General features: G+C 42.0%; 1 long non-coding RNA gene across 4 annotated transcripts; it reads right to left on the minus strand.

The window, feature by feature from the left end:
- Positions 1–19: 19 nt before the first annotated feature.
- LOC123980107 lies at positions 20–25,146 on the minus strand. Of its 4 annotated transcripts, XR_006827378.1 has the most exons (7): positions 25,047–25,146; positions 20,800–20,894; positions 16,333–16,405; positions 14,982–15,122; positions 12,889–12,986; positions 1,185–1,296; positions 20–273 (listed from the first exon to the last, which is right to left on the minus strand). It is a non-coding gene; the product is annotated as an uncharacterized LOC123980107 (long non-coding RNA). The 4 variants fall into 4 exon arrangements; XR_006827380.1 differs by lacking the exons at positions 20–273; positions 1,185–1,296; positions 12,889–12,986 and adding an exon at positions 521–1,138; XR_006827377.1 differs by lacking the exons at positions 20–273; positions 12,889–12,986 and having other exon boundaries at positions 1,238–1,296.

The following is a 25,146-nucleotide window of genomic DNA, read 5'->3' on the forward strand; positions in this document are numbered from 1 at the left end:
TCTGACGCCTTCTCTCGTTTCTGCGTTTTAGTAATTTCACTAAAAGTCACAGCGGTTCAAAATTGATCGGCTCCAGCTCCAACACGATCCACTCAGTCACCATTGTTTGTAGCAGCCGACACCGATGAAGAGGAAGAAACTCGTCACAGTCATCAACAGCCACTGCCAGCTAGCGTTTTGGCGCACAAGTGTAAATACTCATGACAGCACGTATCCTATGCCATCGACTTGTTTCTTAGAAGTAGAAATTGGCCTTTAATTGTCTGAACATACCTTAAACACAGAAGTGGCAGATCAGAAATTAGACAGCGGCATTATGAACAGTAACTACTAATGACAAGACGAATACAATTTTCATTGTGGAGTCAGTAAAGTCCTGTTTTTATCACAGCTAAGAGATTTATTTGAAAACTTTACTGCAGCTGCATCACCATGGAGACAAAGACTCAATCAAATCAATATTGTCTTTACACTGGGCAACTTAACATTTGTTTGTCTAATTTTCTCCCAATTTTTTTACAAATTGCATAGTGTGAACATCACAAGAAATACAGTACAATCTAAATATTAGTGAAATACAAAACATATGCTAAAATTTAAATATCCATCATATTTTGGGTCCTGTATTTAATTTCTTCTTAAGTTAAGTACTAATTCAATGTCCTTTAAAGCACACGATGAATCTCTGTGTTGTTTTTCTTTAATTTTTTTGTCTTACAATCCTGCTTTTCTTGTTTTGCCTTTTATGGAACTGTATGAAACTATACATTTAGGTTATTGTTCTATTTAGGGATATTCAGAGACTCTTGGAGGACAAGCAACTACATCAACACAATGTGATCAATAACCAAAAAACTAAAATCTAAGCTTGCCCCTCAGAAAGAAAGAAAGAAAGAAAGAATCTTCTTGCAGTCTATGATGAAAATCTAAAACTAAAACTTCTCTCTCTTTGGGACCTTGTGGGGGTTTTTAACAGGTCTGATCGGGTCACAAAACTCACTCAACAGGCAGATGACCGGGTCAACTTTCAGTTCAGGTAAGAGAAAGAAAAACAAGCAGAGTTGCAGTTTTTGCAGCTTCTTCGGCGAAAGGCGGCGTTTGGTTTTTTTCACACCGACTCTGCTGACACATGCAGCTCCTGAAAGGCAACAAAGATGCACTGAAGGGGTCAATCATACACTCACTCAATGCATTCCTTCCTTCCCCCTGAGCTTCTGTCTTTCTTTCATTTCTTTTCTTCCTTTAGGGGGTGGTGGGGAGGGGTCGGTGCTGCTGGAGTTTAAGAAAACAAAACCCCTGGAAGAAAGAGAGAATAGAGAAAGAGGAGAAGACAGAAAGAAAGAGAGAAGAAGAAAGAAGGAGGGCAGAAGTTAAAGTGAATGGCTTTTTCGTGACCGCCACAAGTGGATGGCGTGACAGGTAGCTTTCATCATGGCCTGCCCTGTCATTCAGTATGATTAATGAGCCGCTCAGGGACGACCGGAGCGTTCTGAATGAGAAATATGACTACTATCTGCTAATTTGTTTAGCATTGAGCTACTTAAAGAGGGGCTGGCGTCTGTGTGTGTGTGTGTGTGTGTGTGTGTGTGTGTGTGTGTGTGTGTGTGTGTGTGTGTGTGTGTGTGTGGGCAGCCCCATCCATCCTGTAAAAAAAAAACCGCTAAAGATGCTTGAGCCAACTACTGCGACACACACTTTTGATTGACACCCTGTCAATCTAGAGAGGACCACGCAGGCATGGGGGGGGGGGGATGCTGTGTGTTTGTGTGTGTGTTTGTGTGTGTGTGTGTTGGGTTGGGTTCCTAAAGCTGTCAATCACTGTAACAATGTGCACCAGGGGGCCGTCCACCCTACAGCTGTCTCTCTCTTTCTCCCACACACACACACTCGGCTGCAGCTTCTCTTCCTGTCGTATTGTTGAGTCCCGGTTATTATCTGATAATGACACCAGCCTAATTCAATAAAACACCTGTGTGTGCCTTGTCAAGAAAGACAGAGCAAGAGTGGGTGTTCCATCATGAGGGCCACCTCGCTGTATCGCACTGTAAAGTTTTCAGTATATACGTAGTCACTGTAAGCTACGTTCACGCTGCAGGTCTTAAAGTGAGATTTATACTTCTGCGTCACATCAACGGCGTAGCCTCTGCGTAGCCCCCTACCCTACGCCGTAGCCTGACGTGCACCTCCTCAAAAATGTAACTACCCGTCGAGGCGTCGCAAACCGTAAGAACTGTAATTGGTCGGCTTGGTAGCCTCGCAGTGCCTCTTAGCCGACAGGAAGTGCTCCGTGGTTTGAAGTAAATTTTACTTTTTTTACCAAATCAGCGGCTGGAACACGGTGGATCAATATATTTGACCATCCAAGCGAAATGACTCGTCTCATTATCAGCATGTGATCCATTCGGTCGATAACATTTGAAAAGTCACACAAAGGCACGTATGCAATTTTACCCCCCATTCACGTTAGCGGAGGCTAAACAGGAAGTTAGCCTGCTCGGCCGGCAAAAGTCAACACAGTGGATGCTGTAGCGCCACCGCCGACCAGTGTTTGGCGGTGTAATTGCAGAACAACGGAGACGCAGAAGTAAAAATGCATGGCATTGCTCTGATCTGATTTTTTTTAAATTGACCATTCACATTATTTTTTAAATGTGGCCCATATCAGACTCCAGTGTGAACTGGCCACGGCCTGAAAGAGACCCGCATGTGCAGAAGGGTTTAAACCTCTCTGCCTAACTGGTTAGTACTTGTTGCCTCCGTTGGTTAGGGTTGCTTAAGGTTGGGGTGGGCAGGACTCGACGCAAAGCTGGTGTGCTTGAAACTAGTGACTAGTTGTCCGAGTGGAAACAGCAGAGAGAGAGAGGGAGTTGTAGCCAGCTAGACTCTCAGCACAGTGGGGGCGGAGCTTCATCACGGGGCCCACCTGCTACAAAATCATTTTAACCAAGTTTACATGACCCCGGACTCACTCGCTTCGCTGCTGCCACAGCTGATCGCAGCCATTCTACTAAATGTTTGTGCGCACACCAGAAGCGCTGCAGTGCGCCCCAAAAGCGTCCCAGCGTCAAGCAGCACAGAGCAGATGAACCACGCAGGAAGTCAGACACAGAAACGGCACAGAATCCGGTCAATTATCAAAATAAAATACCCGTAGAGACTTTCGGTCCTTTATCAACAATAAACACAGTTAAATCAGACAAAAAAGAAACAATTTAAGTACGTAGCCTACTTAATCATAGTAGAAGCACAAAAAGCAAGCACTAATCACCAAATTAACAAAATCTAAGGTTGTCGGCAAAATCCGGCAGGCAAAACGCTCTTATTCTGAAATGCTCCCTGTGGTAAATGCTAGATGCACCGTCAAGACGAGAAATGAAAGCGAGCCACAGAGAGCTTTGAAGAATGTAGTAGAAGCACGAAAAGGACATATTAAAAGACACAAGGGTCATTAACGTGGGGCAGCTACATGCACGCTGCTGAAACACTTCTGAGAGGCTTCCAGTGGACGTCCACTACGCCCCCCCCTCAGAATTCCCATGATGCACGAGGATGAAGGGAGTTTTGTTAAAATGTGCTAATAAGTTTGCCATTTGTTTGAAATAGAAAAGTTATTTTATGATATGATATGTTTATTAAAACGTGTCTGCTGAGAATATTGTTTTTATTGGTAATTGTCATTCGTGTGGTGTTTTAAAATTGACCTTATCATTTGATAAGACCTACTGAATTTTACCATCACGTAGTTTGTCTGTGGCCATGTCAATTGAGTTAACCTGTCCTGTGTTAAACTATACTGCCCATGTACCGGCTGGGGCCCTGGGGCAGCCGGACCCACGCTGTCTCCGCCTATGGTTGTAGTGCTTATACATGCTGTACAGTGCCAAAAACACAAAGTTGTAAACATTTGTCATAGATGGGGAGAAATACGAGAAATTGGGAAAAACGGGATTCTCCCGGAAAATCGGAGGGTTGGCAAGTATGTGTTTGAGTCATTAATCGTGGGTCCCACTAAAGCAGAGTCGCAAAAACTCTGATCTCACTGTCCAGACTGAGTTTGAGTTTTTCAAAAAATCGGATTAGGGCCACATATGAAATTGCAAAGACAATAAAACACATCAAACAGCCAATCCCAGCTGGCATAAGGTGAGAGGCAGGGTACACCTAGGTCAGGTCGGCAGTGCATCGCAGGGCACGTAGAAATGAACAACCTCTCACACTCACATTCACACCTAAGGGCAATTTAGAGTCACCAATTAACCTGCACGGACACGGAGAGAACCCATGCAGACATGGGGAGAACATGCAAACCACATACAGAAAGGCCCCGGATGGCCTAGGTTCGAACACCAGACCTTCTTGTTGTGAGGCGACAGTGCTAACGACTGCACAACCATGCCATGCTGCCCTTCTGAGGCACATGTGAGCAAAAAAAATCAGATTTGGGTCACTTTGTCCTGCAGTCTGAACACATTCACCAACCACGAACTGCAGCATCCCGTGTTCGCGCCTAGCCGGCAACCTTGAGTCAGACCAACCTGTTCTAAAAGCCTCTTAAGGGAATTTTAAGGAGGCAGATTTAGCTGAAGTAACATTTCTAGGTAAAAAATGTAAAAGCAAGGCGAGAGCTAAGGTCAAGATAATTTAAAAATGACATCATAGGTCGTACACAGATGCCAACCCACCCACTGCGTCTGAAGCACATGCATGCAATCCTACGCTACTAAACACACAAACAGCCCCTCAACTCTTTTTTTCTTTACAAAAGACATTCATAAGTGGAGCAACAACGCCCTGCATGCCTGGATGATGCAGCCAAGACAACACAGCCTTAAAGACACCTACAGACAGCCAGAGAGACAGAGAGAGGAGAGCGGGTCTTTGAAGCCGAGACGAGGTGAGCCGGGGATCACAGAGATTGATGCAGCGACACGCAGCTTTTGAAACCAAACCCAGAGTTGTGACAAGTGGTGATTAGCGGCGTTTGTGTCTTCAAGCTCCACCCTCTGTCTGTCTCTGAGGGGAAAAAAAAAGACATCCACCCTTTTTTATTTTTTTCACTCCACGCAGTGTTTGTGATCCGCACAAGTCAGGGTCCGTGTGAGTGTGTGGGCGAGATGTACTGTTTGTGTAACGAGGTAGGTGCTCTGAGGAGGTGAATCCAGGTAAAACACATGATCTCTTATTCATTTTCTATTTTAAATCCTTTCTCATCACAACAGAGAAGACAGACAAAGAAGAGGTTTCAGGATTTTTACATTTGTACAAATGAAACTGCAAGAGATGTCCCTAAAATGTGTACATTAGATCGTAAAAATCGTCGGGCCAATACTAGATATTAAATATCACACACTCGCTTCACTTCTGAGATATCAGTTAAATAAACATGACTTCAGTAAAATGTTGTTTTATTCCAATAAATGGCACAATTAAGAAAAAACAAAACAATCTGACCAGCATATGTTTCACATTATAATGAGAGATTCTCACCAGCGAGGCCACAACCTGGTACAGGTCCACGCCGCATCCAGTCTCTCTGCTTTATTTTCCACAAAGAATTTCTAGTCTGTGCCAGCCGCAAAAATATTTCATTGTGAAAGATTAGTTGTGAATCTGCCCATATTTGTGTCTTAGTGCTGAATGTGTGCTCCCTCCCCTGTTCCCGAACCTAACCAAATTGCAATGTTTCACAAAGTTAACAACGTGCGATTTCAAAATTACAACGTAAGTACTTTTATTTTGAAAGTCTAACTGAACGTTGCATATTTAGTGTTGATAACGCTACCCAGGGCCTTAAAAAGCGACACCAAGGGGTCTTAACTAAGAATCCGTATGTGGTCCGCTGGGAGTGAGAATGTGTTGGATGCAAAATGAGGATGAAACATGTCCAAAATGTGAGATTACTAGAAATTTATGCCATGGCAACCGCCAGCTCTTGTCGAAGTAGCAGCCAGTAGCTACCTCCAAACTTTGCTACACTTTTGTTTTTCATCTGTTTTTTCCGGCTTTATTGCCGGAACATGCGTTACCTCTGATATAAATCCAGTCATTGGAAGAGGAAGATTAAAGAGCAGCGGAACACGATCCACCGGCCCCAAACAACCGGACCAGGCACCACGGCGGGCGCGGTGATCGCTCAGAGGACAGGAAAAGAGAGCCAGGAGAGGAGCCATGCTGGCCCAGCTTGGACTTAATTCTGCTCCTAAAGATCCGGTCTGGACAAAATGGGACTCATGTGGACCAGACAACGGAATTCAGAGGCTGTTGTGCCCACATCGTTACAGAGACCTGCCCCATCAAGATCCCAGATCAAGCACTCGGCAGGTGGTCCATGTTCCAAGCTGTCAGCGCAAGACTCCGGCAAGATGAGAGGAGGTGGACTCTGTGTTTAACATCAATGACGCTTGGTGCTCAGACGCAGTTAAGATGGACTTGTTTTTTAACAGCCTGGAGGTGCATCTAACGACACTCCTACTGAACTGTTTAACAGGCTTTGCACAGCAAGCAAATTAAGTTTGAGCTAATGTGATTTTAATTATTCACTTAGAGTGGACGTAACAGTGAAACACAGATGTGGTTCTGTTTTAACCTCAAGAGGTGCATGTTTTTACAGTGCACTCCCCTGTGACCGTTTGGCGGTGGAGGTGACTGTTTTTGCTCTGAGCGGTCGGCGGGAGCGGATCTGAGCACTGAACCGAAACAAAGCAGAGTAATTGTCTCTTTCCTCCTTAACAGGATTAGAGCCCAGCGGTGTGGCGGGTTCAGCCCTCCAGTCAACCGTACGGCTGGAAGCCGGCAGAGGCTGCCAGCTGGACAACTGCTAGCGTTAGCCGGGGTTACTGAGCTCCTCCGGTGTCTGAGCTCTGCATGAGAGAAAAAGAAAGAGAGCTCTGCAGGTTGTGACTGTGTATCTTCTCACTAAACTGGAGCAAGCAATGCTTTCACTTTAATTTTTTTATTTTATATGCAGGAAAACAGTTTGACTTCAAGTTGAGATTTTCATTGGCAGCTCTTAACCTACACAGAGTTGTTGTTGCTCCTCCAGAATTTAACATATGGTTGTGAAATGACAACACATTCTCACTCCAACTTATCACATATGGACGATCAAGACCCCTTGGTGTTGCTTTTTAGCGCCCTGGGCACCCTTTAGTATAGTTTTTGCACCTGTAGGCCTCCGTTAGCAATAATAAAACCAAAAGTACTTTAGGTTTAGGAAGAAATCCTAGTTTGGGTTAAAATAACTACATTACTAACATAACATGACTTTTTGTTTCACACAGGAAATGAACACTGGTCTCCTGGGTGAAAGTCCAGTTTCTAACCCACCCATCCACCTCCTTATTCTGACTCTTCTATTATTTATATTTAATTCAATTCAATTTTATTTATATAGCGCCAAATCACAACAACAGTTATCTCACAGCGCTTTTCATAAAAGAGCAGGTCTAGACTGTACTCTGTGATGTTATTTACAGAAGCCCAACAGTTCCCACCAAGAGCAGCACTAGGAGACAGAGGCAAGGAAAAACTTCCTTTTAAGAGGCAGAAACCTCGAGCAGAACCATGACTCAGGGTGGGCGGCCATCTGCCTCGACCGGTTGGGGTGAAGGAAGGAGAGAGAGAGAAATTTATACTGGGCCTACTTTTACAGTTGAACAATACCACTAAAGACTGCAATGTGCTTTGATACCAGATGCCAAAGAAGGAAGTGAGAGAGGGAAGAATTTGGACCAGAGGGACCAGGGTCAGGAGATTGCGGAGCGACTGGCCCGCTGCATACGGTCGCCGATCGTTCCCTCTGGCTGGATGAAGTCATGATCCATGATGATAGAGAAATGTAGAGATTAATGTCAATAAAGCAGCTGTCAATATTTTAGATATATCACAAATCACGTTTTTAGGGGAGCTGATGTCTTTTTAAGGGGCGCTAAGCTCCTCCTGGCTCCCCCATAGTTCGCACCCTGTGACAATTAGAAATTTAGAAATTGCAAAATAGTTCTCAGCACCTCAGCATATTTTTGTTTTCCAACCTGAGCCCCTGATCAAACATTTCCTCTGGGTTTTCCATCGTAAATCTTTCTGCTTGTTGCTGCAGAGCTCGGCTGTTGTTGATGTTGTAAAATGATTCAGACAAAATAATAATTTATCCAGGCTACCAACGTTAATCTGATAACACAGACTTCAAGGAAATCTCATAATCAAGCCAGTTGTTGTCAGCAGAAGGTTCAGCGTGCTGTTCTACTTCTAGTTCCTCTGCTGCTGTGTGAACTCTATCCGCTCACAGTGATGTTTACTACATACAGCTGTGCCCTTGTTTTTCATGAGCTGTCTTTGCACTCTAGTAATGTAGTTTGTCCTGTGGACCAATGTACAGCAAACACTCCCTAAAACCAGTTGAGCCTGCAGAAAAAAATGCATTCTGCACCCTGACACACTGACCCCATCTCCACCCCCTCCCCTAGTGGCTTACCCGCAGCTCCGTCACATTTCTCCACCTTACTAAACAGTTTATTTGACGTTTTAATGCCTTGATATTACATCTGGTGGTCAACCATAATTTATCGAACCGTAGCTACGTATGTGACTCTCATGTTAATTTCTATACCACCTGCTACTCACTCACATTTTCATCAGCTGAAATTGAAACCACTGACCGTGACTTGAGTCCCTCCCAAGTGTTCACCTTCACTAACAGCTAAGACGTGCTAGCCGTGAAGTGCTAGCTTAGCCCGTAGAGGATGCAGAAAAGGTAGCAGAGGCTAATGTGTTGAGGGGTGAACGTGACGATGCCTCATAGTTTAGGGGTATGTGACATGGATCAATCACAGAATGTTAGAGGACAGAGTTACTGGATTTTCTCTCTTTAAAATGGCACCAGGAGCAACAGATAGTGTAATAAAGTGGCTGTGCATGTGATTCACTAACTCAAAAAGCGTGTCCACAGACGCAGACACTCACACAGAACCACGTGCGCCTTCACATCTATGTCCATTTCAGGGCAAAAATAGCAGAGTGGTCAGGTTTTTTCAGACTGTGGGTGTTCAGGTTGCTCTTACATAAACACGTAGCGCAGACAGCAGTAATTACCGGATCATGAACTCACAAAAAGCTTTACTGACATTTAAAACAATTACAGAAAGCCACTCTGAGCTGCTAAAAATCCTTCCTGCCAGATCAGATACCCAGCAGTGGTTTACAGGAAGGATTCCTCTGTGGGTTCCCTGTGGACATGGACATCAACACAAGGTGGTCTCTATCATCCTGTACATTAAGGTCCCTCATTAAGGTTCATCATTATTGTTCAGGTAACCTACTGTATATTCTAGCCGCTCTCTCTCTCTCACTGCCCAGGGCCTTTGTGAACCTGATATGATAATAACAGCACGTTGCTGTAACAGGTCTGATTAGACAAACTGAAGATTAATGTGAGGTGACAGAATAACAGCAGGAAGGTTACATCTTCTCATGAAGGGAAGGGGAATGAAACTGCCTCAGGGACTGTGCTATCATCAGGAGGGGGCTTGTGTTTCCATCTTTGTGAGGACCAGTATGAGTTTAAGATCTTGAAAGTGAGGACACAGTTCTGGAAAACAAGGACATGATGATTTTTGAACCGTGAATTAGGAAGGTGAAGACTTGCTTGTAAGGAATGAGAGGTCTAAAAAAAAAAAAAAAAAAGAGCTTTCAGACTGCTTTATTTTACGAGATTATTACGCCAATGTGCTGGCTCACTGCGCTGTATGAAAGGTACTGAGCCGGAAAGGGGGGTCAGATTTGATCCGCCTTTGGGCCGGTAATGTTGGTATAACCGAATGAGATCTGTGGCATTTCAACACTAACCCGGATCACTTTATGAAAGCACACACGGTTGCAGGATTATGCCGGCATATTTTGTTCAGTGTGAATGAGCAATTGCGGCTTTTTGGCAGACATTATTTCAGTGTTTATTATGGGATCTCTGTGTGAAAGCGGCTAAAATGTAGATATTTTTGGAAAGTTTAGAAAGTGAGGACGTCTTAGAGAAGTGAGGATGTTTTTGTGAAAATTTTTTTTGAATTGATCTTGGAAAAGGAAAGTAATAATTGCATAGCAAAGACCTTCTGGGGGCAGATTGTTTTAAAGTTGAAGACATTTCTTCTTCTATCACTGAGTAGAAAATTCATGCATGTACACACATTGCACATACGTGTGTCAGTGTTTCACAGGAGACACAAACACACACAGTAGATCAGCAGACAATTTCAGTAGACCAACCTCAGACATTCAAAGTTGAAAAGTCTGTCCTCCTTCTTCTCCTTACCTCTGTGTAACCCCCAAACCACACACACACACACACACACACACACACACTCTCATACACATCTTCACACGCTAATGACACTAATTACAAGCAATTACTCGACATATCTTGTGCTGCTGCCCTCCAGCTGTGTTTAAACCGTGTTGATTCAGAGGAAGGTACATTGACCTGAAGGTACAGCTGGAGGACTCACACGGAGTGGATGTTTTGGCTTTAAGAACTACACCACTGTTTTGTGTATTTTAGTGCATTAAGATGACTACAAGTTTAATATATTTAAGATCCTTTTTTGAAGCATGACATAAAATTTTAGACTCATTTCCATACTTCCTGTTCAACAACACTATTAAATACTTTAAACGTGTAAATATTGAAGACGTGTCAGGTTACTTTATTTGTACCCACAGGTAGATTTGTTGCGCAGTCGACGAGTCAAGTAGACAGTAGATAAACATAATAAAAGCTCAATGCTCCAATCATCGCTAAATAAATAATTTAAATTAATCATTGCAAACTATATTATCTGTGCAACTTGTTCTTCTGAATGATGGCTGCTGGAACAAAGCTGCATTTTGGGATTAAAATCCTTCGTCTACTAGGAAGAAGCGGAAATTCACTTTGCTAAGGGAAGCATCATTTAAAATCCAGCTAGTTGTGGTAAACGTTGTTGTGGAAAGTGAGGGCATTTTGGGAAAGAGACGACTATTTAGGAAAGTGAGGTCATTTTCGGCAACAATTTAGAAATTGAGGAAATTTTGAAAATGGAGGATACTTCAGAAAGGGAGGACTTTAAAATGTGTATATTTTCAAATGTATATAAATATTATAATAAAACTAAGAATATGAAATATGTGCATGCAATTTTAAACAAAAAAAATAGAATTGCTTGTAATTTCAGTTTTGAAATAATAAAAAAAACATTTGATAATGTTTATTATTTTTTTAAATTTAGCTTTTGTAATGTCAATATAAACATTTTCAAAGAACGTTACATTTCTTTGATATAAGTACCTGGATCAGCACTTCTGTGGCTCACAAATTAATGAACACTCACCTGGTACATTAGAGTCAACATCTGAATAATGTGTTTACAACAAACCTGCCTGGAGTTCACTGAGACACACACATTACAGAAGCCTAATTACAGTGCGTGGTTTCAGTGGCAGGTTTAACCCCAGCTGCCATTCAAAACACTTATCTTATCTGTCTCAACGAGCTCAGATCCATTTCAGTCCAGTATGCAAATCCCCCCTGATGTAAGTCTGCCACTGTAAATGTTTGACTGAGTCATTATGGGGAATTAATGTGGAGGAGGTGAAACCCAAACCTGACGCAAACATCTGTGGCGGCAAGCAAATCTGGGTGGGAGACTTTCAGGGGAACTCAACTAATTACATTTACTTCAATTATTGAGAACGTTTTTCTGAAGGCTGTTTTGCTTTTTTTGTCACATTAGATGGGTCACAGTAACCCCAGCAGACGTTTGAGTCGTGAGCATCAGTAGTGGCCAGTTCCCTGAGACTGAGTATCGTATCCGGGGAGAAAAAGTCAGATCAGTAACCCTAGTTCCTTTAGAAAAAAAAAATTTTAATTAAATATTTGTGATTGTTTACTGTCTCTCACACTCTAAATAGCCACCAACACATTAACAGAGGTGTGTTTGAATCCTCTTCTCTAATCAGTGTGTTTGTGTGTTATCAGCGGCTGAGCACTTAGCGAGCTGATAGCGCTGATGATCGCCTGCTGTCTGTGTTTACGCTCCATCCTGAGCTCCAAATAACAGCAGATCAAATTATCTACCGGTTCACTCCACTGTTATAAGCCGCTGAGATAATTTGCTCCACTCTACATTAATGCCATTTATTTGTAAATGCCACTCTAACAAACTGTAAAAGGTTTCAGCTGGAGGTCATGTTATCACCAATAATGAGCAGTTGGCACCTTGCATGGCAGCCCCTGACATTAGTGTGTGAATGTGTGTGAATGGGGTGAATGTGACGTGTGGTATAAAGAGCTTCGGGCGGTCGGAAGACATGATTTACGTGATGCGGAAAACACAGATGAAGTCTCAAAACTTCCAAGATGTGGATGTAATTTACAAAATAAAAGAGATTACTCTAGCATTATAAACGTTGTCTTCACAGCACTTCAAACTCTCAAAAGTTAAAAAACATTGGCAAGACTTCGTGGCTATGTGGGCGGAGTCAGATATTCTGTTGCCCGTGTGAGAGAAGCCTCCGTCAGATCCATTTATTACCACGTGTTGAGTAGCATATGGAGGCTGTCCTGCAGAAGATCCATTCTATTTAATAGAGGATGATAGGTCACAATTAAGTATTGTCCCCAATTAAATACTATTTTAACTACTAGTCCTACTATTTGTTGCATTACATTTATTGTAAATTGTCTCCATGAATAATTGCACATACATTTGAATATTTCTATATGCGTATTTGCATGATACATCTAATCATTTGACATTGATTCAACTTTTCAATTCTTTCGTATTGAACTGTTGTAATTTTATTCATCCACCACATAAATCCTAAACACAGAATCTGGAAGAAGTTTAATTCATTAGGCCCTACATTTTCCACAGTTATTCCACTGGGTCAGTTCCTCCGCTCTGCCTCCTCCGACTCTCAGCACAGCTCAGATCTCACAATCCAGGTGTTGCCAACCAAGTCTGCAAACCAAAGCTAACAGTAAGTAAAGGAAAGGTGTGAAGGGAAGAGAAGAATAATCAGGAGGAGTGGAGATGGTGGCTAAATCAGGCCGGTTGTGCTGAAGTGTCTACACAACAAACCTTTCAATTAACAGGCAACAGCAGGCTAACTGCACTGATTAGCAGGGCATTGTGTGTGTGTGTGTGTGTTTACTGTGTCTGTCCTGATAAAATCATGAATGAAACTAGACCCAGTTGCAGCACCAGCAGCTTGCTGTACATATCTACAGAGACTCCGGCAGGATACAGTGTGGAAACTGATGCAGGAGCAGAAATGAATTGATAAAATGTTGAGTCTATAAGTAGAGATGAGACTCGTCCTTGAAAGACTTCAGACTTGACTCGGACTCGAGGTGCGGGACTCGTGAACAATGTTTATTTTTAGGAAACGTCTGATGAGCTTGCTGTTATTTCCCTCCCTGCATTATAACCTACCTATGTAACACAACTACGTGTGTGCCGAGCGCGGCCACAAGTGAGCTGAACTCAAAGATCTAAGACTTTCTATATGTACACAGAAGTCATTTTTCTCTCAAATATTGTTCACAAATCTGTCAAAATCTGTTAGTGAGCACTTCACACATTTTGGAGTGGCCTTTTATTGTGGCCAGCCTAAGGCCTTTTATTGCGGCCAGCCTAAGGCACACCTGTGCAATCCCCATGCTGTCTGATCAGCATCTTAATGTGCCACACCTGTGAGGTGGATGGATTATCTTGGCAAGGGGGCATTTTAAGACACAACTAGAAAATAAATTCTCAATTTCTATCCTCTAACGATTCCTCTCTGTGTAATCCTCTGGGCAGAGGATAGAGCTGTCACATGTGGAGGCAGAAGAAGAAATACAGTAGGTTACAGACCAGAGCAACACACTCTCACTCGTCACATATGGACGCCTGGGAAAGACCCTTTAGCATCTTTTTTTGACGTGTAGGGCTCTGTGGTCAAGTTAGCAATAATAAATAAGCAACGGCCGGTTACACAGTAGTGGGCAACGGTGTGAAATGCCATGTAGTCAATGTTGCAATTTGGTTAGAACTACTTGGTTAGGTTTAGGAGAAGATCTGGGTTTGGGTTAAAATAACTTACTTTTCTAAACTAAAAACAATCAATGTTGACTTTCGGTTTCAAATTGGCACCGGTCTCCTGGGCTCTGCCCCACTGTCCACCTCCTTACTCTATCTTTTCTGTTTTCTAAACACCTGCTTTTAGTGTTCAAAGGTGACGCGGGGGTCTTGAACATGCGTCCATATGTGATGACGTGGGAGTGAGAACAGGTTGACTGGATGAATGGATGAAACGTGTACTATCAGGATGTTTGTCTGCATCAGATAAGGTGATAATTTATTTTATTTTATAAATTGACAAGGCATTTTTTCTTGGGATCAAACAAACAATGAATCACTCCCCAGGTCAAACAGCTCTTGAAGCACCCTCGGCAGTCAGTCTGGTATTTATCTGACGACACTGGGTGAAATTTGGAGCATATTTGTGGTGTCTTCATTCTTCTGGCTCACTAACCACACAACAAATTCAAATGAATAAAACTATTATGCTCTTATCTAAAGATTTTAAGTTATTTTGCAATGTTTGTGATCAAACAAGAGACTAAGCTGTTTCCAGCGCTGTCTGCAGAGACATGAAGGTGATTTGAAGTGTATTTTTGTGTCTCAGTAACAACAAAAGAAAGAATGTGAAGGAATTCTCCGCAGAGGCAGCACATCTCCTCTGGACGCTGCAGATTTGTTCCTACCTGTTTGCCGTTGCAGAAGACACATACCAGCTCCGTGAGGCGTGTTTTGCAAACAGCGATATTGCAGGATGCTGCACATCAACATGTGACACACACACACACACACTACTGCACAGGACATCATACATACCTTCAGCATACTTTCATACAATTACGTTAAACACGCACACACAGTCAAATACATGCAGGTGTCCCATGTACTCACCGTCACATACACACATGTTCACACATGCGCTCACACAGCCAGCCCAAGTCTTCTTGGGATATAGGTATAATTTGACTCAGCCTCGGCAACAATCAAAGGTGTCATTTCCACAGGGGACGGGGCAGACGTTCCCTCCTCGCTCTTCAAAAAAAAAAGTTTCAGTTTGATTTACTCACTAAAATCTCTTTAAACAGTGCAGTAGATGATAGAACGGTAAGTACTGTCCAGGTAAAAGCTTCACAAGCCGTACTGACAGCTTATTATGGTGCTTTCAGACCAAAAGCGAAGCGAGCGTTGGGGGCGGTGCGTTTACATACAAAGTCAATGCAAAGCATGTAATGCTGGCGATGTGAATTTTCAACTCCAGTCGCGATAGGGCTGAGCGGGGGTTTGAAATGGAACGCCGTTTGCTCGCGGGAGGAGCTCAGAGTTAACTGCTTTTATTAAATTAGCTTTTTACTTTAGTTTTTTCTGGTAAACGTTGATTATCTTCACTGGAGCTTCTCAGCAGCTAGATTCCGGGCATTTGCGGTTCCACTGTTGTGTTTAACGTCAGTTGGCACCCAGAGCTCTGTTGGACTACTACTTCATGTTTATTTTTAAAAAAGACAAAACTGGACATTAAGCGGAGAAAAGAAAGCAAGGAAGTCGCACTACTTGGTGAGTTCAGAAATGATGTGTCTAACTTTATTCCAGCTGTGGTTGTACTTTACTGGTAACAAGCTAGCATAGCGTAGCCCTGATCGATCCGAACTCCATTCAGAAAACAAACATTTTAGAAGTTGTTGTCCTGCTGACAGACCTGACAAAGCATGTATTCATATGTTTAACAAATCTGCATCATATTGTAGTTATTTCGGCATCAGTTTGATCCATTTGTTGCAATCACAGCAAAATATACTTTGTGTTCATACAGCGGTAGTAATCACGAGTTGTGTTTATTTGTGTTATTGTGTTGTGTGTGAACACTCCAGTTGTCAAGCGATAAAACCCCCGCGAGGAGAGCGATGCGAGGAATAAATTTTGGGCTTAAACTTGAATTTGCCCTGGGTTTCGCCTGTCAGGCTGCTGCACAATTAAGCTTATTAACGGAGTTTGTTGGAGAAAGCGTAAATTCTTATAGTGAAATGTTTTAAGATCAACTGGCAGTATTCTTTTATCCAGATAACACTGGTGGTTAAAATTTCCTTTACATCTTTACATGATGTAAAAATGCCTTAGGGGGGAAAATTCATAAATTCATTCCTGGGTGGGGTGGATTCTCGCCCACACAGGGGCTCAGCCATAACTTTTGAAAATGAGTGTGATGAAATGCAGGTACGAATCAACAAACACTTTAAAAATGACTCACAGTTTCAGCAGGTCATGACCTCTGTTGCAGGTCGTCCCGCCCCTCCCACATCCTCCTCCGCGATGCACACCGTCTGTCATCACAGAGAAATGAGGTGATGGAATTATCCTCTATTTGTATGTTGATTTGAGCTTTACCAATCCGCCCTCGCCACCTTCCTTCATCTCACATTTCTCTCCTCCTCGTTATTTTCAACAGTCATCCTTTCTTTTCCAGGCTGTCTGTGTTGATTTTGGACCGCAGGTTTAATTCTCTTCATGCTAATGTCACCTGAAAGCTTTTATAACTGTAAAAAAAACACGCCTACACCTGAGATTGTTTCTTAATAAGCTATTGTTATGTGTCACTGTGTTTTACCCTTCGGGGCTCTGATTCTGAACACCGACTGAAAATACAACAATAAGCTCATAGTCATCTGACATGCTGTGTCTCAATCCATTTGGATGCTTCCATTTGTACGCTACATGCAGTACTCTGTGTACACTATGTACGTACTTAGTGCGTAAATTTCAACGGGGCGGTGTTGTCTCAAGTCAATTACAGATGTGATGCAGATGTGTTAATGGCAAACTGTAACCTGGCAGTCATTATCGCTATTATTTGATTGTCACCAGCAAAAATATCTGTATATCTGTTAGCTCACTTGACTTCAATTAAATTTCATTAATAACGAATTTTACAATTGCAACTGCTGCAGCTTCCTCTGCCGTCATTTTCACAAGTTTGAAACTACAATGGTGGTCCCTGAGGGTGAGAAGTGTGCAGCGTTCCACACACAACCAAAGAGTGCACCACCCAGGTAATTACAGTGCACTGCATTTTGTCTCACTAATCAGTCTGAATGCACTTATACACTCAAACAGGTAAGTGTAACTTACTTCTGTTGGTAGGGTGCAAATTCAGATACACTAATAATCTGCATATGTGTGTTTGTATGATTACGTGCACTAGTTCTGTTTTTGGAGTTGAATTAATGGTCCAGTGTAGAAAATCGCTGTCATTTCATTTATCAGTCATCCCGGCTCTCCCCTACATAATGAACTGTTTAGGTTTTATTGTCTTACAATGAGTCATTTCTATCTGCATACACCGCAGGTCCTCTTACACGTCACCATGTTGCGCCGCCATGTTTCTACTGTAGCCCAAACGGACAAACTACTCTACAGAGCGCGTTTCATCACTAAGTTAAATACATACAACGTTAGTTTTCCTAGTATTAGGGCTGAACGATTGATCGTTTTCAAACTGAAATTGCGATTTGAAAGAACGCGATTAGCTAATTGTGAAGACATCGATTAAAATGTATGTTAATTATACTGCGCATCTGACCCGTTTTAAACTGTCATGCAGTTACAAATTCATTCCGTTTGTCATCTTTGTGTAACCGATCTGCTCGCCAATCACATGCTTCATATGCCTCCTGTCCTACTCACCAATCACAGCAGGCACAGGGCGTGTACATTTTACACTAACAGACAAAACTAGAGGAAAACGTGGGCAAGTGGCGCCAGCCGAACCGACACAGGCAGCGGCTTTGCTGCAGTTTTGTCCGGCGTGAACTCACACTGAAGTGTTTCAGCAGCGGAGCGTTTAGCTGCCCTACGTTGTTTACGTGTTAATTGTCATTTTGTGTGCTTCAATTATGGAGAACAGCTCTCTGAGAGCCCGTTCTGCTCTCTGCAGGCTAACCTTACATATCCACATGTAGCGTTTCAGAATAAGAGCGTTTTGCACGCCTGATTTTGCTAAGTTATTCAGTTGTCATTGATTTTTGTACTTCTGCCAAGGTTAATTAGCTACGTTTTTAAAGTGTTTCTTTTTTTGTCTGTTAACTGTGTTTATTGTTGATGTACGATCGGGAGTCTGCAAAGGGTGTTTTGTTTTGAAAATCGGCCGGTTTCTCTATGCCGTTTTGTGTCTGATTTCCTGCCTGGTTCATCTGCTCTGTGCTGCTTGAAATAGACCGGCAGTGAACATTGAACTTTAGCAAAACTTAAATTTAAAAAAATCTCAAATCAAATTGTAATCGCAATATCTGGAAGAAAAACTGCTATTAGATTTTTTCCCAAAATCCTTCACACCGAACCTTTAAACTTGACATTGGAATTAAAATTGTTAGGAATATACAGTACTTATATTGTTGTCGTGCTGCAAACAAGACAACAGTGAACAGTCCATCCTCATAAAACCACATATTCTGTGATCTTCTCTTTGGTTTCCCCTAATATTTCGCTGCAGTTTAGACTGATTCATCAGCTGCAGTTACTAACCCTCCATTTCAGCACGGCTGGACTGGTAATCCAGAGATTACTTCATTATATTCTATTATATTTTTGTTGTCTCCTGCCACCTGAATTTTGTGCTTCCCTGGTGCAGAAAATGTCTCCAGAATGGAAATTAATGCTCAAAATCTTCTGGGGAAGGACCCCAAATAGTTGGGGGGGGGTCCCTATCAACTATTTCATCAATACATTTAAAATATATTCTTGCCTTGTCATGGCCCCAATCTTGTGCAATGTTACGTCTCATGGGCTAAATGTTTCATCCTAATCTGAGCCCTTAAATGGAAGGATGGTGTATTGGTGAGGGGTGTCCGACCGATTTCAGTGGGCCGCCTGGGACAAAAAATTTTTTGGCCCAGACCAGCCCTGCATTCCAGTGTTGTCTGAAAGTAAAATTTTTATATTTTAAACATTTAAACTACTGTGTCTGTGTATATGCCATCTTTTTAAACAACCAATGCGTGCAACAGCTGTAAACATGAGTCAGTACATTTATTAAAAACTAAAGTCAGCATATCTACTTCCATGTGGATTTGATCTAATACTTTTTGTTTCTGCATGAAAGTCTTTTCTTATTGAGGCCCCAGAATGCTGCCAAGACCCCTCTGACCCTGAACAATCATCACCCGCTTTCCCAACGCCACCTTATCACTGACATCATTATTTGCATGTGGGATTACAGCAGGACAAAGGTGATGTTAATGCTTTGAGAAACGCCTCCGTCCCTCCAGTGATCACCATTTCTCCAGCCGCGGCTCTCAGTCCGGGCTTAAAGGTTCAAGGCGTCTTCGGCTCCGCAGCTTCCGTGTCTTTTGTAGACAACCTTGGGAGGCTTTCTATTCAGCCCGGGGTGTATTATAGCCATCAGCACTCGGGCAATATGTAATTAGTGTCGGGGTCAAAGGCCGAGGCGGGATTTAAGCCTGAGACCTACTGGTCAGTCAACAAACCGGGGGACCAAATCCCCCCTGGACTCCAGGGACGGAAACCCCGCTGTTGACAGATCTGAGCCACACAAACACTAAGAAAACAGGTTTAAGCGCACACACACACACACACACACACACACACACACACACACACACACGGTAAGCACCAACACAAACATGCAGGTTTAACATTGATTCACAGACCAATACAAGAACTGTGCACCTGTCTCGTGCTAATTGATGCTAACTTTGCTAACCAGCAAGACTTACAATCTCCACTTATTTTGTTTCTCCAGATAAACCCGAGCAGAACGTTGACATAAGGATAATTCTGCAAAACCCCAGATGATGTTTTCTTTTAACCATGATGTATGTCACTCTGCTGTTATAGCGATTATCACTAACACAGCGTTCAACCTCTTTCAAGATTTATGACATCCTGTATTTACTGTAGATTTCACAAATTCAAATTATTGATTGCAACTACAAATTTTAATGCAGTAATTGCGTATTTTTTACACACCGCTTTTATGGAAGCAAAGACGCAGTCATATCAAAACCTCGCACCTGAGATTGTCATTTGGATTATCGTTTACAGTCTGACCTTTTACTTGCAATACTTGTTTACTTAAGTAAAACTTTACATGCAGGATTTTAACTGGTGGTGATGGAGCAGTGGATAAGACACATGCCTATGGTGTGTGAGACCCGGGTTCATTTCCCCACTGTGACACGAGGCGTGCGACCTCTGACATAAATAGCAATTGTAAGTCTCTTTGGATAAAAGCGTCAGTTAAATGAATAAATGAAATGCAGAATGATGTGTTAAGTAAACTTCAGTTGTTCTGTCACTACACACACTCATCATTCGTGCAGGAACACAAACACACAGTTATATTACACAACAGTGAGAGCACAGCAGTTCACACCTGTAGCCAGGAGGCAAAAAACAACAGCAGCAACATAACACACACACACACACACACTATAAAGAAACAGGCATTGGACAAATAAACACACAGATAAAACGAGGAGACATATTGTGCATATGCACACACAACAACACATAATCAGCACACAAAAAAAACACAAACACGCATGACATGAAAATATAAATGTTTACGCACACATACACACACACACACACACACACACACACACACACAGGATCCACCTGCCGCTGCCAGCTTCCACAGCAACATGAAAGCCTATAATTTAATCGTGATGAATGTCAGAGTGCGCGGAAAGTTCAGTACCTTTACTGAAACCTCGAGGCTTCTTCCTGTGGTTCCTGCTGATGTCAGCGTGTACCGGCAGCCACCCAGCGACAACGAGCGTTAACTTTGCCAATCTGTCGGCGAGTCAGATGGGAAGAACACCTTTTAAAATAAAAGGTAGCTGCACCGCAGTGGAAAAATAAAGGCTTTGAGTTTAAATGTAAATGAGAGACAAACTGTCAAGCGCTCTGGGTGAAGCTGCTCTGTAAATACAGTTCATTTAAAAAAGGTGCTTATTGTGATAATTGGCGCCTTTAGAAAAATCAGGAAAATCCCCAAAATTGGAGATAAAAAAAACCAAACACCTACTTTTACTTCTCAGTGGGACCTTTTTGAAATTAACTGTAAACTAAAACAAGAATGTGTTTTCCAGTTGGCACAAGACATTATAGCAGGAACATTATTGGCATTTTGTCTGAAGAAAGCAGAAATGCTGTCATTTGTCTGGGGATCAGTCTCGTCTGAGCCGTCTGTTGTATTCTGAAAATGTTCACCAAAATGGCCTTAACTGCATGTTTGATAAGCAAGCAAGCAACAAGTTAATGAATTTAAACTGTAAAATTAAACCACGTTGCAGAAACGCAATGAAAAACTTGCCATGTTTTGCCTCGTTATTGTTTTCTGAATTAATTATCGTTTTTATTTCATTCCATATTTAGTTTTTGTTTGTCCGCCTTGCTGTAAAGCATTTTGCATCGCATGCTTTCACGTTCTATAAATCAAGTTTCATTGTTATCATTAATAATACTGTTGAATATTTCACGTCCACCATCACTCATTTGTGGTTCCAGTCATCTGGTTATGACGGTTTACTCTTCACTTGCTCCGCGTTTCAATAATTCAGATGTTGTGCAACACACAGCTGAAAGAGATATTTTATTATCAGTAATCTGCAGCGGTTATCACCCTCACACCCCTCCCCTGAAGCAAATTAAATTAAAGTTGGCTTTGAAGGAACATTCCTGTCATGTCGTGTCACTCTGCATTTTACTGATTAACCCTTCAGTCCAATCAGACCAACACTTCTAACCTGACAGAGGATGATTTTTAACAAATTTAAGAGGTTGATCATACAGCTCTGACATATATATGAAATAGAAAAAAACTATACAGTACAAATACAGAAATCATCCTACAACATTAGTTCTGCATCAGTCAGCACTATAGTAATTGTTATTTATAGTAATTGTGTAATCTGTGCCTCATTGGTTTATGTAGTAAATTTAAATTGCTTAAATTGCATCAGGTAATCATAAATACTTTATTTTTACTTCCTTTTGCAGAATCAAAAATGTTTTTTAATTTATATTAATGAGGGGAAAAAAACTGGGATGCTTGTTTATTTCTGCAGAATAGAGTCAAGGTACAAATACATGTAGGGTAAATTAATAAATGACATTATGTTCCCAGCTGACAGGTGTCCAGTGTAGTCTGGTGGTGTCAACCTGCACACATTTGGACACAGTAGACAGTTGTAGGGTAGTCGGGGGGTGTTGGTGTCCATGGCTCTAGACTGAAGGGCCTGGCATGCTGTTAAGTCCTTTTTAATACACAACATAGCTAACTTAAGTCTGACATAAGTCAATAGATAGAGGGGAAGGAGAAAAAACTTTTCTGCTGACCTGGAACCAGAGCTGCATGTTAAGTTACACGACTTTAAACACAGAGGAAACATGATTACCATTAGTAGAGAGTCCAAGTTATGGCAATATAGACATAGACATAGCATGTACAGTGTTTGATGCCCTGACCTGACAGCAGTATTTAAATGTGAAGAAGTTCGCCTTTGTACTCAACCCAGACACACGTTTATGCTGTCAAATAAATTCAGAGTTCATGTTGTGTTACCGATTAACAGTAATTATTAACAGCAGCCATTACACTTGAGTAAATAAGTATTATATTTCCTTCTGAAATGGAGGGAAAGTGGAACATTTCTCAAAATGGAAATACCAGACAAATACTTACAAATACTAGACAAAATCAGTGTCACAAGACATTTATCTCTAAAGTAGTTAAAGTAGAAATGGGTGAAATGTTTGTAATACAGAGCAGCTCAGCATGAAGTTGTACTAGTTATATGGTGTGTGCCTTAACTAGCCGCTATTGTGTGCGTGATTCATCAAACAGCATCGATCACAGAAATTCACAAATCAACTGTTGCTTCTGACCTTGAAACATTTTTAAACAAAACTGTGGACAGCTGTGGCAAACTGGCCTTTCAAAATAAAATCCTCGTGTGTCCCAGCAGTTTGAGACGGAGGGCTTTAAAAACCATCACCGCAAACAGCTTCTTGTGGCGACGGCGTTTTACATGTGAGGCTGGAGAGAGCAGAGGGGCGCGGAGGCTCAGGGCTTCATTAAGTGAACTCATGAAGTGTGTGAGAGGTCAAAGCCCACGCTGCGCTGCCTAATAAGAACACCACCGCCCCTGCACACCCCGTCAGACACTGGGCCTGTCAGTTAGCATCTCAGACCTTACTGGTCCTCTGTTCCGCACCAGTAAGCCTGCCTGGTAACCACTAACCACTGGGTGGTGTGTGTGTGTGTGTGTGTGTGTGTGTGTGTGTGTGTTCACACAGATTCTGCAGATCCATCCATCGTTTTTTAGTTTAATCAGATCTGTTGAATTGGTTTGAATCTAAACAAATCTTTTTTTATCATCTTCGTGAGATGTATCTGTGGATTCACAGAGCTCGCTGCCACAGGTGTGTCGCTTATGTGATATGAGTTGTGTGTGTTTGAGTCCATATCCTGCAGTTACTTTGCTTCAGTTGTTTTCTTGCAGATATCTTTACTTTGCTTGACTTATATTTTTTGCATTCATTTAACAATTTGTAATGTAGACAGACAGAAAACATGATGAAAACACAAGGACAAGGGGGATGAGGTCACTGACCGTATTTGAATCAGATTCAGATCTTTAGTTTTTAGACCATTGGATTTACAAGTAAAGTGTGTGAGCTTTAGGGCGAGTTAGAAATTGGCAGGAGAGTGAGGGGAAAGTTTATCAGGCAAACATACATCCCTTTCAATCCACAGTCCTACACTGATAAAACTGTGTTTTTTCAGGTTCACAGAGGTGTGATTCACTTTGTGCAGGTGTGGTGCTAGTAGATGTTAGTTTCCTCAGTATTTTTGGTCCTCCCCCATACAGTGGGGAGAACAAGTATTTGATACACTGCTGATTTTGCAGGTTTTCCTATTTACAAAGCATGTAGAGGTCTGTAATTTTTATCATAGGTACACTTCAACTGTGAGAGAAGGAATCTTAGACAACAATCCAGAAAATCACATTGTATGATTTTTAAATAATTAATTTGCATTTTATTGCATGACATAAGTATTTGATCACCTACCAACCAGTAAGAATTCCAGCTCTCACAGACCTGTTAGTTCTTCTTTAAGAAGCCCTCCTGTGGCCTGTACTACTAAGCGGGATAACGGGCTTATCCAGGAGTAACTTCGTGACGTCCGGTGTAACTTCCCGGTTAACGGTTAAAGTGTTTTCACATATTAAAAGAATCCTAGATGAAAGTGTGAAATTTACACGAAGAAAAATCGGAAATTCCCTGAAATTAATGTCATAAAAAATCGAAAATCACTTTGTTTTCTTCTGAATACGCCCAATCCACGGCAAAGTCTCTAAGGTGCATGATAGTGATTGTGGGCTAAACTCAAATCCAAAATCTCCAATTGCAAAGTTTTATATAACTTTCCAGTGCATGCTACACGGCAGACGTGTGTGTGTGATGTTACAGCCTTGCAAAGCAAAGTTTCTCTCAAATGTGTGACTATAATGTCAGAGAAAGTTTTTTTGCTTGTAGGCTAGATTAAATTAAATTTTCTCTCTGATTATTAGGACTAGCCCTCTCCGCTGGCTCCTTTCTTTGTATTACAATGGACCTTATGTGCAGTTGTACCTTTAGGCTACATCATATTACACATAAAAGAAGAGCCCATAAAATACATAAGAGATTTGAACTACAATAAGAACACTGGGAAGATAATTAGGCTACAAATTTAGTCCAACAAGCCTCCCTGGCTTTGTCGTCCGCCACGATATTAGATTTAGCCGTTAACTTGTCTTTGCATTCATAATTTCCTGACACTACCAACGTGCATTCCTCTGGAGAAATACGGAGCATGAGCCTGCACGGCTGAACACGTGTCCTTTTATGTGAACGCGCACCAACTCCAATTAAGTTAACACGGACTCAACTTACCCTACGTCTTATCCACCTTCGTAGTACCGTTTAACTCCAGTGTCGGCGGTCAGAGTTTGTCAACCCTGAGTTTGCCTGATAACCCCGAGTTAACTCTGAG

The sequence above is a fragment of the Micropterus dolomieu genome, linkage group LG12, assembly GCF_021292245.1.
Source record: "Micropterus dolomieu isolate WLL.071019.BEF.003 ecotype Adirondacks linkage group LG12, ASM2129224v1, whole genome shotgun sequence".
NCBI lineage: Eukaryota > Metazoa > Chordata > Actinopteri > Centrarchiformes > Centrarchidae > Micropterus > Micropterus dolomieu.